Genomic DNA, 13,717 nt, shown 5'->3' on the forward strand with positions numbered 1-13,717 from the left:
TTATGGCACATATTGAGGTGGATTGTATCAGAAACATCCCATTGAACACTTGACGTATTTAGCTATACTGTCGTATATACACTATGTGATAAAAAGTATCCGGACACCCTCCAATACATACGTTTTTCATATTAGGTGCATTGTCCTGCCACCTACTGCCAGGTACTCATTATCAACAACCATAGTAGTCATTAGACATCGTGAGAAAGCAGAATGGTGCGCTCCGCGAAATTCAGGACTTCGAACGTGGTCAGGTGATTAAGTGTCACTTGTGTCAGAAGTCTGTACGCGAGATTTCGACACTCCTAAACATCCCTAGGTCCACTGTGTCTGATATGATAGTGAAGTGGAAACGTGAAGGGACACGTAAAGCACAAAAGCGTACAGGCCGACCTCGTCTCTTGACTGACAGAGACCGCGGACAGTAGAAGAGGGTCGTAAAGTGTAATAGGCAAACATCTATCCAAACATATTCATTCTGTTCAAACATGTTCAAATTTCAAACTGCATCAGGATCCACTTCAAATACTGTGGCAGTTAGGCGTGAGATCAGAAAACTTGGATTTTATGGTCGAGCGTCTGTTCATAAGCCACACATCACGCAGGTAAATGCCAAACGACGCCTCGCTTGGTGTAAGGAGCGTAAACATTGGACGATTGAACAGTGAAAAAACGTTGTGTGCAGTGAAGAATCACGGTAAACAATGTGGCGATCCAATGATAGGGTGATAGGGCGAATGCCAGGTGAACGTCACCTGTCAGCGTGTGTATTGCCAAGAGTAAAATTCGGAGGTGGTGGTGTTATGGTGTGGTCTTGTTTTTCTTGGAGGGGGCTTGCACCCCTTGTTGTTTTGCGTGGCACTCTCCCAGAGCAAGTTTACATTGATGTTTTAAACACTTTCTTGCTTCTCATAGTGGAAGAGCAATTCGTGGATGGCGATTGCATCTTTCAACACGATCAAGCACCTGTTCATACTACACGGGCTAGTAGTATTCTGGTTACACGAGAATAACATCCCTGTAATGGACAGGCCTGCTCAGAGTCCTGATTTGATTCCTATAGAAACACCTTTGGGATGTTTTGGAACGCCAACTTCGTGCCAGGCCTCACCGACCTACATCGATACCTCTCCTCAGTTCAGCACCCCGTGAAGAATGGGCTGCCATTCCCCAAGAAACCTTCAAGCACTTGATTGAAAGTATGCTTGTGAGAGTCGAAGCTGTCAGCAAGGCTAAGGGTGGGCCAACACCATATTGAATCCAGCAGTACTGATGGACGGCAGCACGAACTTGTAAGTCATTTCAGCCAGGTGTCCGGATACTTTTGGTCACATAGTATATATATATATATATATATATATATATATATATATATATATATATATATATATATATATCTGCAAGTACCGTATTTAAATGTCACTATCTTAAGTTAATGCATATTTGAAATCTAGACATTGAACACAAAATTGCAATATCACATTTATTATTCAGTGCTGTGTAGAAAGGATGCCACAGTATTACAAACATCCGTACACATCCAAATTTTCGAGGCCTTTATAACAGTAATAAGACAATATGACAGATGTGCCAATGCACATGCCTTACTATCAATTATTATAACAATGATATAACGTACTTCTAATAAGCAGGAAAAAGTTACAATCGAATGAAAATTTTCTTTTGTCTAAAACACATTATTTCGAAAAAAATCCTATATAGGTATTACATCGGATTTAGTAGATGATTTGCAGTTAACGTAAATCAGTCCAGTTATTTGATATCTCAACCTACTCTGTGAACAATTGCAAAGTTTGCAACATTGATTAAAATTGTGTTAATTTCGGAACATTGTAACTACAACTAGAAAAAGCTATTGCTATAATGATACAAAAGCTGACTAAGGCCGAATTTTATAAGTTCCTTGCACTCGGTTGTTTTAGATTTGTTTTACATTCCATTACTAAATTTTTCGCTTAACTTATGTCATCCTACTCTCCTTTAGGATATGCGTTTTAATCAATTTAATATCTTACTCATCGGGACGGATATACCTAAGATTCATGCAAGTATAATTTAAATCGTGTCAGTACTTATTGTGCGATCCGACCAAATAAACTCACATTTGCATTTGTATCATAGATTTGCTTCGTACTTTAGTAATAACCAAAGGCAGGTGTGTCTCTATAATTTATTCTTGGTTCTGTTCTCTACGTGGCGTCAATTGTAACTACGTTGGTTTAATAACATGAAGGTTAAAGATTCGATTATTTTTGTAACTTTGCTTTTCTTTCTTATTGTTAATTTGAGCAAAGCTTGTTTGTATTTCTCCACTCATCCTAGTTATAGATGTGTGTAAGAGGGTCTCCAAATAACCATTAACCTGGCTATTTCGACTTCAAGATTAAGACCCTGTTCATTTAGACTTTGGCATTGTGTTGCAAATCCACAAGGACAGATAAAGCGTTTTGTTGAAAACTAGCTTTTTGTACCGCTTTAAAACAAAATTGCGACTGTTTTGGATTTATTGTCTATTCCAAGAGACTAATTCTCTATAAGAGGAGGTGGTGTAACTTCTTAAGTATTTCAGTATGATGCCTTATACGTATATGTGCACTACACAACCAGTTTCGAGAGAACAAGTCCCGAAGTTTTATCACTTAAAATAAACCAAATGGATCACTTTGTGTCAACCGAGCGTGTTACAAAGTGGTAACGTTATGGATGCGTAGATTCAGTAAAAAATATCTCTTATTTTTGCTAAAATAACCCCGATATTTTTATTATGGATATCTGTTAAAAATATACAGGAAAACTGGGAATCTCTACCCGAGCGAATCATCAGGCAACGGATAAGAATTTACAGTTTCCTTGTACATGCAGGTAATTTGAATTTCACTTTAAACTAACTGTATGTTCTTCTGTTAAATGTTGTGCAACTTAATTTATGACAGCATTTTAAATAAAAGTGAGAAGTTATCACAACTGTGCTTTTACTTTCAAGCTGTTTAAAACAGTTTTTGCTTTGTGAAGTAGTTCCTACAAAGTATTTCCCTAAATTTTGGAAAACCAAAAAAAAAAATATATTTTAAATTGTTTTCATACAAAAAAAATAGTCCACCTAGTCCCAGGTTTGCTTCCCGGTAAATACAAATGGTTCGGACACTATGTTAAGCTGTACGTCCCGTCTATAAATTGTCTCAACAAAAATCAAAACATGAAAAAGATCCAATCATGTCAAAGATCAATAATGTTTAAGAATTGCACACAAGAGATTATATAAATCTTTCCGGGATTCGTGATCATACGGACTTAATTTTCATCATCAACAACAACATGTTTATATTACTTTAGAGCAAAATATTCACACATTTGGCATCATGTTGTCCTTTGGATTAGTAGTCTGTTACATTAGCTATTAGAGCACGACCACTTCAACATCAATGTAATGTCATTGACGTGTTAACAGTCAATTCAAATCTATGTTACTACTTCTAATCTTTTACGACTTTCTTCTCAGCTTCATATGTTTTTCGTAGTTCATTTATGTTGTTGTAAATTATCTCTATTATGCATAATTTGTATGTATAATACGTATCCTTCTTAAGCGCCTGCTTCATTCAGGCTTTCGTTGTCTCCTCACCAAAGTACAAATTTGACTGATAAAATTCTTCTCATATTTTCCACATAGGTCCATGCAGGGATATCATGCACGCATAAGGTGTATATTTATTAGTCTGACAGATAGTACAATTTCATGTTTAATAATGTTTATTTCCTCTTCCAGGTGATTAAGAATTATTGCTGGTAATACCCGATATGGCCACAAGTTTAAACAGCAAAACTCGTTTACTTCACCGGAACATACTAAATAGTTGTTGACTTCCATACAACACTGACAGCAATAATCCACCAACAGATGGTCCACGTCTCTGAGAGCTGTGTTTGTAAAATTGATTGTATTAAACACGTAATATCTAGACTTACACAAACTTGTTTTATAGTTTCTTTTATAGTGAAAATCAATAATACATGTTGTGGCAATTTGAATTGCATGCTTTCAAGCGAAATATACCGTAACAATATAAGCATTCCAAGTTATATAGTGCTGTTAAAATCATCAGTGATACGTGAGATACCAAATTTTGAAAAAAAGTAGTTCTATATACTATAGATCATAATAGGTAAGCAAATAGGACACTTATGAATAATAACAAAGCATTTTCTTTAGATACATATCAGCAATTCTCTCAGAAAATGCAACAGCCTTGGTGTCTCAGAGATAGAGCGTTCACCTCCTGTGCATGGGGTGTCTAGTTCAAATCTAGCTCGTGCCATGTGGGTTTTGTTATAGATAATCTCAGTGCGCCTGGGTTTCTTTGGAGGTTTTCCATTTTGTTCAACTTTCTTCATTCTCATCATACCTGTCTCCGTTTTATTACATGGCATAACTATGGAATGTAGAACTTAAAGATTGCACATCATTTTCTTATGAAATGCATCTATTGACTAAACTAAACTAACTAACTCTGTGGCCTATGGAACCTGGAGGTTCAATGTTGCACTCACAAAAGCTCTTCACTGACTTTTATCTTTAGCCAACTGGATCCAGTTTCTACTTTGTATGCCTATCTCTGCGAGATCCATCTAATATTGTCCTCCCATCTGCGCCTAGATCTTCCTAATGATCGTTTTCCGATTGGTCTTCCAGTGAAGACTTTGAAAGCGTCTCTACATTCCTCCATCCTAGCTATATGCCCTACCCACCTAAGCCTCCTAGACTTGATGAACTTAACAATGTTCGGAAAACCGTATAAATTATGTAGTTCCCAGTTATGAAATTTCAGCCATTCCCGTTTATATTGGGTCCGAATATTCTTCTCAGGATCTTGTAGGCAAATAATTTTAGTCTATGTTTTTCCCTCAGAGTAAGCGACCACGTTTCCCAGCTATACAGAACAACAGGCATGTTTATGGTTTTATATATTTTAAGCTTCAAACTCCTCGACATAATTCGCAACAACAAGGGACTTTGAACTGAAAAATAACACGAATTCCCTGCTTTCAGTTGACATTTATTTTCTTCGTGAATATGGATTTCGTCCGTCAATATTGATCCTACATATTTGAAAATGTACATTTATTGACATTTGCAAAAATTGCAGCATGAAGAAAGCCACATATGAATGATTAGAACTTAATTTATGCCATCGATTAGTTATGCGTACAGAATTTTAAAACTGTACAAACACACTCGGTAAATCATTACACTGTGAAATCTCCAAGTGCTGCAATCAGATCATCTGCATCTCGTGGGATCGAATCAAATAGTCTTCGCTCCCCAATCTTGTTGTTTGCCAATGTCTGGTGATGAACCATATGTACTTATGTTCAAGGGTTGTAAGGTCAGAGATCCATGTAGTTCAGGAAACAGCAATACGCTAAGTTACTAGAAGAAAGTTTGTATGTAGAATACTACAAAGTATATCTTCCCAACTTGCCTGAAAGAATGGTATCAGATGGCTCAGTCGATGTACCGGTAACTCTTTAAAGTAGTTAGCAGCCAAGATAATGTATTGTACTAAATGTTGCCTACGTCATCAATGTTCCGCTTGCCCAATATAACGTTCGACAATACATTCTGGTATATTCAGTTTTACACAAAGCTCTAACACTATGCGGGGTATATTTAGAAAGATAGTTAACCCTCCCCGAACAATACCCAAGAGGTGTCTTTCTATTTTTAAGCTAAGATGGGTCAAAAACAACGAATTTAAAGTCCTCACAAGTTGACCGTATAACTAATGTTTCTATAAGCATGACCCTTTGGAAATTTTGTGTCTATTTTGAGTAAGTATGAAACATTGGATATATATGGACCACAGAGAACTATTCTACAGGTCAAAATAAAGCGAAAATGCTCTCCGGGGCCTCCTTCAGCCGTTATGGGGAATCAAAGTTTCACTATGTGGCAACACGCCATATTAACGTGGAACCATTAGCATTGCTCTACAAATCCTTTAAACAGTGATAAGTGGTGCTAGTGTCAACGTCTATGACTTTAACTGTGATCTAGCAAGAATCGATGTAATTATTTGATGAATTGGTAGATCTAATCTATGGTTCTTTACCTGCGACGTTGCGACATAGTGCAATTCGCGTCCCCATTCAAGGACCCGATAAGATATATATATATATATATATATATATATATATATATATATATATATATATATTATTTTGACTTGTAGAATAGTGCCCTGTCGTCCTTGGGCGCCATTTTCAGAACACCAGATATATACATATTTGGATTATAATAGGTGTCATACATGTCATTATAATAGGTGTCTGGTCTTGTCGAATATAGAGTTTTGAAAGAATATATTTAATTACATGTGTCAAGTTGAAGAAACATGTTTTGAAAACCAATTTGAAATATTCTATCTAACTCGAAACTGAATTTATAATTAATATAATATAAACCTTTTTGATTCAAATTCAGAATATCCATAAAATACTATTAAATACTCTCTTTGCTACTAAATATATAATTGAAAATGTAGTGCAAAAGGACACTAAACAAACCAAATACCACTTGTTTACCCCTTTCTATAGATGATGAACTTCATTTGTATTCAAATAGTATGTACGAAGCGCATGTAGAAAGTAATTTCGAATCGACGGTATAATTAAAAACGAAAATCAGAGGAAAATTATTATTGTGATGTTAGAAATACTTACCGGCACGTTACTTTTCAATATATATCATCCTTGTCGAAGAATCTGTCGTAAAGCGCTACCAGATTTTGTAAGGCTGTGCAGAAGAATTCCGAAGCTGAGGAATAACTGGACTAATAATAACATCTTGTGAGTCTCAGAAGAAAGTGTACAACCAACTTAGGTGGAGATTCTTTAAATTCGTTAGTGACCGATGAGTCTCTATATTGCCAGTGCATGAATTGTTACTTGGTTATTAGTGTTACGTAAGACACAAATGTTTAGCCGCAGTGACGATATGATCAAATAACTTGTCCCCTTAATGTTTATGCAGAGCAAGAAGGTCAAAGCAATTTTTAGGTGATTCTTCTTGTGGACCGCTGCCATTATCTTGGAACTTATCTTTTACTTAACTTGTAAAGCTGCAATCATTGATTTCATGCAAGAACGAACGTGAGATCTGTGGAAACGGTCTGAGTTAGGTAATTTTAAAATACTGTTTTGAAGAATTACTTGTTGCACACTTTTCATTAATTCACGCGTAATCACATACGGTCGAGCACTGTAGTGATTATCATGCACTGTTGCCCGGCATGCTGTGAACTCTCTACACCATTGTCTAACCATACTTTTACTCAGGCATACATTCAGACAATTGCCTGTGTATCCCTTTTTCAAACGTCGTAGAAAAAAAGGTTACTGCGCACATATCACACTCAATGGGAGATTGTATGCTCGTAGCAATCTCTACATACAACGAATCCCTTACTACTAACTCCACACAACTATGCTCACTCCAGGATGTGGCTACGTGTTTCCCTTTATTTCTGTGTGAGCGAGTCTCCTTGCGATTACCCATGACAATTTGGAGGACTTTAAAACTTATTTTCTATATGCACCTTGTACTGTGATTACTAATCCTGAATTTTCAACTTCTGTATGAGGTTGAATTCGAGTGTTTAAATTACCAGTACGGTAGTTCTGAATTAACTTAGGTAAACTTTTCCAAAATGATTCTGGTTATTCTTGAAATGACGTCAAAGATGTAACGAGAATAGCTCTACATAATTCCAAGTACCAACGAAACTACATGGAAAAGTATTCAATAAAACCATTTAAATACGTATATTCCAAATATGAACCAAAGAATTACTATATTTCTATTACACATTTAGATATCTCTTCATAATAGACTAATTCTTGTCTATCTCAGAAATAAAGTCATACTTTAAATAAACATTCAGAGTTTATCTATCAAACTGCTAATAATTTATATAATATTTAATCCACTTAATCTTAAATTGGATTTGTCCTCTGGGTAAAAATTATGTTCCATTATATATTTTAACAGTTATTGTAAAAACAAAAATGCTGTTTGGGAGAAGAAGCAGAAACGTTTCATTTACTGTGTATGTTTTGAATATAGACCAAAACGTGTCAGTTTTAACTGAAAAAATCAAAATACTTGCTAGACAGATAACTTAACTTTGTTAATATTACTTGAGAGAGATATATACCATACGATGAGTGAACAGCAATATTTCAAACATAGCACTATGGTGTCACAATTATATTGTTCAATGGAAAAGGATTAGGTTAATCTTGTGGTGCGTTCCCAGTTGAATATGGAAATGTTATGTTAACTTCCGGGTCTTGAATGTGAGTCTGACAACTCTTTCTCTACGCCACTGCACACAATTTGTTAAAAACGAATACTTAAGAATATAAGTATCACCTTTGCACGAATTTAGATTTACGTAAGAAAACTTGACGAAATTACTGAACAAATTTTATAGAATATTTCCCAAAGATTATTATATAAAACACATTATGTTGAAGGGTTTTGCTTTACAAATTTATGTACCCTTCTCACTCCCACTCAGTTCGAGTAATACTGTAAATTTATCCGCAAAATGAAAGCACTTTAAAAGATTACTAATATTGTTTGTGTTTCACAAGTCTTTTTATTCTTTTAACTTTCAGGCATTGTTTAATATTTCTGTAGTTTACAGTACGTAGACTGAGATAACAGGAACAAAAATGTCTGTTAGTTTCAAATTTAATTAAGGCTGTCCAAAAGGAAATCGCCCTGCGACTCCACTTTGTGTGGTCATGCAAAACGATGGGGAACTACTCACCCGGAACTTACGAAACTAGGAGAAAGGAACAATGATGCGGAATGGCTTGATCAGAGTATAGGAAACAGTATCTCTAACTTTTTACAATACAGCAATTCATAACAGCATATTAAACATTGCAATCAAATTTATCCTAAGTTTTATGTTTTGTTGCGGTTTCTGTTTATACAACTTGAATTAACTTCAATATATTATTATAAAATCAACGTAACATATTCTATCAATGTTCGAGGTTAAGTAGATTTTATTAATTATTATTTTAGATGGTACTTATAGACACAACTATTGGGATCTGTCTTTTTTTTTATTTATTTATAATTTAGTAGTAAAAGTTGCTCTTACTCTGGTAAATAGGTTTGCGCCCTTCTCTTCATTACCAAACACAATGAAATGAAAACTGCCAACAAATAAAAGCAAATCTTTTCTTTACGCCTAGCGTCATATGATAATAAACAAAGTTTGCTTTCTTAATCAATCACTACTACATATGTAACTACATTTATATGTTCGAGTGTTGAATTCCATTTTTAGTTTTACTAGTAGTATATCAAGAAATGAGGTAAAAGCAAATATTCTTATGAGCAGTTTTATAAACCCGTAATTGGAAGTTACGATTATTTTACAACTTCTCTATATATAATGTTCATTTATTGCCTGGCATTGAGGTAAAATGATATACGCGTAAGTACCAAGTGTCTTATCTCGTATTGTTCTTCCATAACCCTGTATTTCTCTTTACTTTTGAATTTATCAGCAAAGGAAGTCAGGAACAAACATTTTTAAAACGGATTGAGAAATAGCTAATCAATTAATGAGAAAGAAGAGAGTAACTTTTGGAATTGTCAATATTGGGTCTCATAAAAACTGTTAATAGAAGACATGTGACATCATAGGCAACAGCAATAAGAATATATGGAACTTTCCAGGATTAAGAACACCTTAAATATAAATTTCTTTATCATTTTTACAACATAAGAATCATATAAGCAATTATAATTACTACTCTTACATTACTTGTTCTTGCAGTACATCCTCACCAACTAAACACACGAACTGTTTCTTTAAAATTATTTCAGCAAATAGCACATAAAAGCTAGACAAGATACTAAATACTAATAATACACTTAATTAACACAAAATAATGTGTCCATGGAGATATGCTTCTAGAATTTGAAAGTTATTGGACAAGACTATAAGTCCTGTTCGAATTCACTGTATGTATACTACAATCGGTTTCCGATATTCCAGAATTAACCATTAAACACTTACTAGGCAATTAAGTGACTTCAGGTATGGCCGAACAGTGGAATTGGATAGTAGGTTAATCATTCCAAAAAAGTGCTCCTTTCACGGTTTGTGACATGACAGTGATCATCATTCATCGAAGTATATATATATATAAGGAGTTTTAAATTAAATTTTGCCTCCAATTCCCCAGCCACCGAACCAACCAAGTGCCTGAATAGAGGGCATGGTTAGAATCAGTTTTCCCTTATGTAAATGTAATAATACTCCTTTGATACTCTGACACGATTACCATTGCCGAAAATGTATTCTACGGTTGTTTAAGTGACTGCATGGCAATGCAAGCGGAGGATTTAGGATTTAGATTTCTGGGCTTTCTTCATCTAAGGTCATTTAGCCCTTTTAAGTTTTGAAGGATGACATCCCTCGGCGAGCACACAATCGGGCGAAAGGGAAGGAAGAGAGCGGCCTGGGACCTATAAGGTAGGTACCACCCCGACATTTGCCTGGTGGGAATGAGGAAAACCCAGGAAAACCTCATTCAGAGTGGCTGGCCTGGCGTTTTTCTTTACATTTTTCGGCCGAGTGCCCCCACCGGAAATCGAACCCGGGACCGCTCGCACCGAAGGCGAGAGCGTTATGCAAGCGGAGGGTAGTAATATTTAATAACGGGAGTCGTTTCTGTCTTGGATATTGTGACTACTACGTATGTGATTTGTTACATGGAGGCCAGCTGGAAAACAACCTATATTTGGCTGCTTACATTCACAATACAAGTCTCACATTCTGGTATGGGGCAATAAGCTACATATACCACAATTTGTGTAATATACTATTGCGTCGTACATTCGCGATTTTGTCGATACCATCATCCGATATAATCTTTTGTACTCGGTATGTACTGTACTTCCTACCTTTCATATATGCAAGCTCTTTAGACATAAGTCCTGCCAACCAAATGTGATAGTGGTGTGATACCTAATAGTCAGGTCGTCTCTGGTTACGGCCATTGCTCAGCTAAACCCAGAACAACATCCACTGTGTTATAAAATGTGAAAGATAGATATTTGCATCCCGTATGAGCAGTGATCTACTGAAGCAGCATCTTGTGACCGATGGGGTTGTGGGGCCACGCAATATCAGTGTAAAAGTTGTACGTGTATGTATTTAGGAGCTCATAAAGCCTTCTATGAAAACAAATCTGCATGAAGACACTTTGTTTTGCAGTAAGATTCAAGGTGTTATTACTACTTGCAAAGCCCGCCGCTATATTTCCAATTATGCATTATTCATGTCCAAACACTTCTAATTTTTGCATGAAACCGAGATTTCTATGTGCTAACATACCTCTTTTGCTACATACACATCCTCCTTTGTATGATCTTGTTCCCAATAATCTTAAGTTCAAAGTCTGGTGATTTTCCAGCTCAGGTTTTGGATCCTCGTTCGTGAAGAAACTGCCCAATCTCAAAGACAAAATGTGGCAGTGAGCACCGTGTTTGGTATGTTCATCATTGGTGACTATATTTAAGCTTTCATTTCTAGCACGGAAACATCTGTAGCTCTTTGAGATGTCTCTTGCATCTGCACATAGGTTTCGTGCTTTACTGTATCTTTCTCGAAGTTAGAATGACCAATAATGTGATCTATTGAAACCGTGCACATAATGAGTTTGGCATTATTTGGCTCGCAACATTCAACTTGATTTCTAATTCTCCTAAATCCAGTAGTGGTCCCTGTTCACTTTTTTTCCGAATAGGACCCTGGCTAATTCACTTTTCCCAAAACATAAAATAATATAAACAAACACAACAATAAAACATTAACTTCTGATGCGACAGACTCCTACCTCAATCCCAGGACACATTATTTTATAATAAACAACATATGTCAGTTTTATATCTCTGGGGTTCTCCAGTTACTTTCTACTTTCTCCTTCCACAATTCATTTCATGATCACTCACTGTTATTAACAATTCTTATCTTGTGATCTAATCATACAATTGTGACACATAGTTAAAGATTTTCTTCAAGTCACACCTTAATTTATCCTTCATTACTCATCTTATTGCTGATCGATTTTACTCAAACATCTAAGATAATCAGAAAATCATAATTACATAAAGATCGATTTTTTTGACCAAACGTACACAGGACAATTGTTATCACATATGCCAGTCTCGTTCAAAAAAGAAAAATATGTCACTAACTTCTCTTTCAAAGTAAGTAGGGAATGTAAGTAGGGAATTTTAGCACTTCAACTTGAAACAAAGATTCTAATTGGGCAAAGAAGATTCAAATTTGTTAGATATAATTCTACCTGAGGATAAGGAAACCAATCTTTTTAAACTGGAGTGGGTAGTAAGTTTTTTTTTAAACAAGAATGTACCTACTATATATAAACATATGGCAAGACGTTAATGTTATCTTTTATTCTTGATGGATTTCAACCACAAATACTTCTTTCTCAATGTGAAGAAGGAGACATGTAATAAATTTCATTAAAAATGAAATCTTTGAGTTTAACGTCGGACGCTTATGCCCGTTAGGCTAAGGGAGACGATGATTGAAGTAAGTGGATTATAATGGAACAATTGGTGGAATGAGAAATTGGGAGGGAACGGGAGTACCAAGAAAGTCCACGGACACCGTGTTGGCCACCGCAAACTTACTTGGCCGGAAATCGAGCAAGTGACCTTAAACACGAGAAGTAAGCATTCTACCACTGAGCCACCGTGCCCCCAAAGTTCATTAAAATTGGATAATTTATATTCAAGTTTCCGCGAAATAATAAGCCAGATCAACAGGAGATGGACAACGTAGAGACAGGCATAAAACCAGCTTGAGACCAATAACAGAAATTAGCTCGATAATCACGAAGTAAATCCATTCGTCCTCTAGAAAAGTTTACATATAATCTACTTGAAAGTACGGAAACATGATCTATATTTGAAACATTCTTTCGAGGAAGCACATATATATTTCTTTAGAAGCGATAGATCCATAGAGAGCAACTACTTGTAAAGTGTACGGAAGAAGCAGGAAGAATGTGAAAGGATTTTTGTAGAAATATAGACAATAAAAATTCTCTGCTTCTGTAAGTTAGGAAACTTGTAATTAAATATTTAAGTTTAGGCATGGTCTGTAATAGAGCAAGAACCAGGTATTTCGAGAGCTATGGAAGCTGCAGCACATATATTCAAAGAAGAGGGAGAAAAAAAGAGAAAAACGAAAGGAAAAAAGAAGCTACATTCACGTATAAAAAACATTATTTTCATATATAAAGAATATATTACACACAGTCATCCAGATAAGGTTATCTGTTTTCCCCAGAAAATGTTGACCTCCAGTCTATTTATTTTAAAAATACCTCATTAAAATTCAAAAGAAAGGAAAATTATAAATTTAAAAATAGCTGATGCCAACATAATTGTCATACTATGTGATACTGGATAATTATAGGGTGTCGGAGAGTTGTGAAATAATTAGAATAAAGCCATGTTGAAACCATGCGTCCTTTATCTCCTCATAAGCTATTCGTCGCGGTCTCTTTAAATTTCTCGAAATACTGGAAAGCAGTTGCTTTATAGCAGATATATTTGCCATTAGTTGATGTA

This window comes from Thermobia domestica, chromosome 2 (assembly GCF_964235325.1).
Source record: "Thermobia domestica chromosome 2, izTheDome1.hap1.1, whole genome shotgun sequence".
NCBI lineage: Eukaryota > Metazoa > Arthropoda > Insecta > Zygentoma > Lepismatidae > Thermobia > Thermobia domestica.